General features: G+C 30.4%; 1 long non-coding RNA gene across 5 annotated transcripts in view; it reads right to left on the bottom strand.

The window, feature by feature from the left end:
- Positions 1-240: 240 nt before the first annotated feature.
- LOC135323329 (uncharacterized) overlaps positions 241-6,000 on the bottom strand; it is a 430,798-nt gene continuing 425,038 nt past the window's right edge. For 3 of the 5 annotated variants that reach the window (XR_010384765.1, XR_010384766.1, XR_010384772.1), the window contains one exon: positions 243-2,827. This is a non-coding gene — a long non-coding RNA (uncharacterized LOC135323329). Of the gene's footprint in view, positions 2,828-6,000 lie in introns of all 5 variants that reach the window. The other 2 variants (XR_010384767.1, XR_010384770.1) reach the window with 1 other exon arrangement.

The following is a 6,000-nucleotide window of genomic DNA, read 5'->3' as shown; positions in this document are numbered from 1 at the left end:
CATATAATAACATTAAACCATTTAGTAAAGTTAATTGCTTAACCATTTTGATGGAACTTGTATGTAAAAAAGGATAGATATAAAATACCACTATGTATTATATAACTATAGATTTATAATATATCAAGCAAAGTTTAATTTTATTAAAAGAAGTAATTTACCTTCACAATAATTTATAGAAGTAGTGGTTTATGTTCTGTATTTTCCTTAAATATTTAAAATAAAATTTGAATGATTAAAGTAAAAATTAACACACAATTCCTGGGACACAACGAAAAGACACAGTAAGTGGCATCTGAACTGTACTCATTCTATAAATAAACAAGACAGGTATGATTAATAATAAAATACCTTTGATAACAGCTGGATGGATATGAGAGTCTTAAACCCTTGAAACTCATCTCTTCATTTTTCAAAGACCATTGGTCTATCAGTTGTTTGATAAATATATATCAAACCTCAGATACCCTGCAATTTGCTTTAATGAGACTTTTTACTGAGGTTTCAATGCTCATTATAAGATTTTTGTGTCTGTTCCAGCCAACATGTAGCAGACTGGGTTATTCAGAAACAAACAGCAAGTCATTTCTCTCTTCCTAGATAGAGTACTTCTCATTTTTCAAAATCATATTCCAGCACACAGTAATGCAATCATCATGCTGAGACTGTCAGTAATAGCCCTCACCACTCAAGTGACTTCTTTGAACAGCTGCTCAGACGCAGTTTTAAAACCCACTTTCCTCTGAAGGATAACAAATAATGACCAAGACTATAGAAACATTTGAAATCTTAATGAGATACAGTATGAAGACATTTACATGATATCAGCATTGTGTCAACAAAGAGTGCCCATTTCCTCACATCAGGCACTTACTGTGTTTGAAACTTTTGGGAACATCAAAGACATCATGTGTTCTCTACATACACATTCAGAAACATCTGGAATTTGAGCATATATCTAGAAATATTCAGAACATTTTTCTATTCAGTATATCAGTTCAGTTCTTCATGCATTAGTGTTTTTTTTTTTTTGGTATAAAGCATTGTTATAAAATGATAGAGATGGTGAAAATATAAATGATGAATTTCAGACTTATGGAAAGACATTTTTTGTAACTAGTTAACATTTCATATGGCTACATAAGACCCAAAATATTAGATCAATCCGTATTTGTAAAACAAAATATATATATATATAAATGAAACTCATAGATTAAATAGCCTGATCATAATTCAGAAAAAGGGGAAAAAAGATAAAAAATAAGGAATAAAAAATGAGGAATATAAGTTGATGTGCAGGAAACTATACTAGAAGATAAATGTTAGAAAAGTATTTTTAGCATTTCATTCAATTAAATCCAAACAGTTCTCTTTGTTGGTTTAATTTAATCTGACCACATCATAGCTTTGTTTAATAATCCTGAATTATTGTAAACATGCACAATTAGGAGAGAATTGTTTCAATGTTAACCAAAGGACTTGGCATCCTCTTCTAACTTAACGCACTGCTGGCAAGATTCATTTTCTTGCAGCTGGCTAAAGCTTGCTTCGGGAAAGAGTCTTTCTTACCCTATGCCTTCTTTTAGAGGATTACCTGATTTGATCAGGCTCTAAAAAGATGAACTTTCTTTTATTAACCTAAAGTCAACTGATTACAGAACATAGTTACTTCTACAAAGTTCTGTTACTTTTGCCATGGATTCTTAGTTTTATTTAGATAGTTCTAAGTGGATCAGTCTTGATTTTTTTTTCTAAGACCTAGTATGTCCTTTCAGTTGCTGATTTCAATAATTTTCATTAAAGTTTTCTTGAATTTTATGTTGTTTACCTCATTTTAAATTTATTTTTTACTTCGTGAATTTTTTCACTTCCCTCTTTCATGTCCCATATTGCATCCTTTGTGCTACCTCAAGGTAATTTTTCTTTTTCCTCTAAGATACCTAGATTTTTCTCTTATGTTTCTTCTCAGAGATCAACCAGGATATAGTTTATTTCTCTAGTTTGACATATTGTCCTTGAGATTTTTGTATGTCTGTTTTATACTTTAATTTCACAAAAGTAAAATGACATATTGATATATCATATTTTTTTAAAAGTACAATGCCAAAATTTTTGGTCACAGTGCTTACATTTCTTTGTAGCAATTTTTTTTTTTCTGATGAGCATAACCATTTGGTGGTGGTTGTTTTTTTCTTTTCTTTTCTTCTTATGTCTTATAGATCCTATGCATGGTATTTTGCATTTTACTTGTATTTAGGTAGTATAATTACTTCCTGAACCAGCTTTTTTCAGGAGGACCAGAATCATATAGTAGAGCAAAGATTTTCTTTATAAAATTAGAGCATCTGTTTGAGTGCAGTCTCTTAATCTATATTTCTGCCAAACAACTGCTTATGGGCTACTTACAGTACAACATGGTTCCCCTCCAACAGCCTACCTCACCTCAGAACCTCCTTTTTGCAAATGACTTCTCTATGGAATTGCTTATACATAGTCACCTTCCTGCTGCTTCTTTATGGCAAATGAGGTTGGAAAGAGGAAACTCTGCCATAACCACAATATATATTCCCTGTTCTAAATAAGAAATTTTGGTTTTGAATCTCAAACTACATCACTTAATTTGGAGAACTTGCCTCAATCAGAGTAGTGTGACATTTTCAGCCATGGATTCCTTCTGTTGACATCCTTCTAAACCACTATCTAAATTTGCCTCCATTTAACAGACTTACCTCACATAATGTAGTATCAGAATACATAAATTTTCTATTACTGTTGCAAATACAGACTGCATTTTGTGTTCTTTATCCTTCTTGAGTTTGAGAGATTTCTGAAAAAAAAAAAAAAAAAAAAAACAGTGACAAAGCCATATGCCCTTGCAATTTTTAAATTATAGTTCTACTCTAGAATTCCATGTCTACCTATGATACTGTCTTAATCTAGTCAGTGTTTTTACCCTTTATTCTTGCTAAAGAAGATTGCATATACTAGTTTTGTTTTGTATTATATTTATTGATGGCTTTTGGATAGCTATCTTGGTCAACACAGAGTTTAAAATGAAGTTTCAATTTTACCCTCAGTTTTGAATCAGAGTTTAGCTAATATTCTAGATTTTTAGTTATTTTTCCACAGTATTTCTTCAGACATTCTTTGCAGCTGGTTAAAATAAAAATTTGGTATCTCAACTTAGTGAATAATTAATTTTATTTCTCCTGCAAATGATATGTCTTTTCCTTCTTATGGCTTAAAACAAACAAAAACCAGCAACCAGAAAACCAAATCTTGATTCTTTTTTTTTTTTTTTGAAGTTTTCCATGTGATGGATGTGGGAACGGATATATTTTATTTACCTTTTTAGCATAAATGTAATATAAAAAACTTTTTCCTTTAATTATCAAAGTAGTACATCGATTATATCTTCAAATATTGCCACTCTGACATTTGTTCCACTTTTTTCTGAAACGTAAATGTCTATTTCAAAGTCTCTGTATGTTATACCATTGACCTTCTTAACATTTGGCTAATGCCGACATCGTAACACTTTGGTGCATTAGTACAAGTTCCTCAGGTGTCTCTGAGGAGTTGCTAAGATTTTCTTCATTTGTGTCTTATCTAATTAGTGCTATTATGCTTCCATTTCAAGGTATATACATATATATGTGTATATATGTGTTTCTATTTGTTAAATTTTTATTATTCTTTTTTCCATAAACTCATTTAATTCTTAATTTCATAATGCCGCCTTCTTTTAAATTATTTTATATTACTATTTGGGCAATGCAAACATACAGAACTTAATCTCTGTATTAGACCACTTCATAAAATTATTTTCATCTAGATTTAATTTACATACTAATTGTTATTTGTTTTCACTTGTTAGCATTTTCTTCTTTCATATTTTAGAATTTGACACATTGTTATCATTTGGAAAAGTTTTCTTTTTTAATATATTTATAGTTTTTCCTCATCTTTGTATTGATTTTCTTTCACTGTCTCCTAACCAGCAATTTACTAGTTTCTGTTCCCTGGCCTCCTACTTTTTAAGACTTGAGACATATGATAAAATGTTATAGCTTTACAAAAGTAATAAAATATTGGGCTTTTTACTCTATGGTAACATTGGGGAGGCAACTTTAAATACAGAGTTACCCTAATTTTTTTTTTTTTTTAATTTCTGAAGCTGTACAAGTTTCTTTAAACTGTAGCTTCGGGACTACGGTTTCCAGATAAAATATGGGTTGCCCAGTTAAATCTGAATTAAGATAAACTGGATAATATTTTAGTATAAATAAGCCCCGTTATATTTGGTATTTCTCTTTGCTAAACAGGACTATCCTGTTGAATTGCTGGTTCTTCAGTACTGCCAGCCTGATTTGCTGAGGGACCTTGACAGCCTGTTCTTATATTCAAGTAGTTAGCCTCTTTCCCACCTCACATGGCACACATGTTGTCTCATCGTGTCAGAGCCAAATCCTTGACCATCACTGTATATTTATGAATCAAGGGCTCACAATTTCAACACTGTATGCATTTTGTCCATTTTTTCCCAAACTGGCCATGCCTTTTCAGTTATCTGTATTTATTATATTGCATTTTCATATATTTTAGAGCTAAGAAAAGGCATTATGACATGAATATACTCTACACTTTTCAACAGAAATTAATCATCCTTTTGAGAATTAGGATTGAAAGACATTGAAAAGAAAGCATCACACTATTTTTCAAAGGGTATCTAGTTATCTAGGTAAATACATCGTATCACACAAAATGTATTCTGCACATATATAGAAAGATAATCATAATTCCACAGTCAAATCTAAAATCAGTCTGATACATTATTGAAATTCAGGTGTTAATATTTATCGAATCACAAGCCCAGTAAAAATGTGAGAAAATTTGATGTTTGTATTCCTCATTGTGTGTAACACTGAACTTTTATGAAGTGTTTTATTATTAGGGATTAGCCATAACATTACCTTTTAATGGAATCATAAATCTTTAATCATAGTTCAATATGTTGCTGACTTAAAATTGCTTTTTGATTGAAACAATTCTACTGCAATATACTATATGAAGAAGCAATTTCTTTTCACTAAAATAAATATCCTAATTTCTAAACACAAAATGGATGTACTTTGCAGTACATATTATTTTGAGGAAAAACAACAGTACAATCCCTTTCCTTAGCAAAGAGATGCTCACCTCCCCAGTGTGACATTTTTCACATGTTTTTACTAACAAGAGAAAAATCAGAATGGGATGGAGGACTTTGAAGATCATTAGTTTAAGCTACAGATGGACTCAGGTTTTCCTTTCGTTGCATCCATGATGATATTAACACAACAGTAACAATAAGAGCAGTTGCAACAAATGTTGACTTAAATATACTTCATTAAAGTCATATCTGAAGTGCACTGTTAAAAATAATCTTTTATGTATTATTTAACTCAGTTCACATGGAAACATATATATGTATATATATGCACATCTGTTTATGTGATTTAACATATTTAAAAAGACATGCCAGTTATTTAAGTGAAAATATATCAGACTAATTCAATCTTATTATTTTCAGTCTAACAGATTAGAAACTACTTTGTAAATAGATGCAACTAGACTTTGAATATCATCTCCACATTAAGGTTCTTTTAATTTTCTTAACCTTTTTCAAGTAACAAATTTCTAGTTATCCTAGTAAAATTGAGAATACTAATAAAAGGCCAATATGAATTGATTACATTATGGGTTTACTGTTCTTAGTACACACTACATCATAGTAAATGTACAAATAAAAGCTTCATTTCTTGTCACATTTGTATTCCAAATAATCATTATTAAAATTTATAGTGGATACTTATTTAAAAGTTTATTATGCCAGGATTTGTCATAGGTATGCAAGGTTTGTTCAACACTCAAAAATCACTCAAGAGGCTTAAAAGAAAAATCTAGCCATGTGAAGGATGCCTTTGGTATTCTGATTGGAATTTCACTGAATCTGCTGAT

This window comes from Camelus dromedarius, chromosome 2, assembly GCF_036321535.1.
Source record: "Camelus dromedarius isolate mCamDro1 chromosome 2, mCamDro1.pat, whole genome shotgun sequence".
Taxonomy (NCBI): Eukaryota; Metazoa; Chordata; class Mammalia; order Artiodactyla; family Camelidae; genus Camelus; species Camelus dromedarius.
The sequence above is the reverse complement of the archived record's forward strand: the minus strand, read 5'-3'. Positions and strand labels throughout refer to the sequence as shown.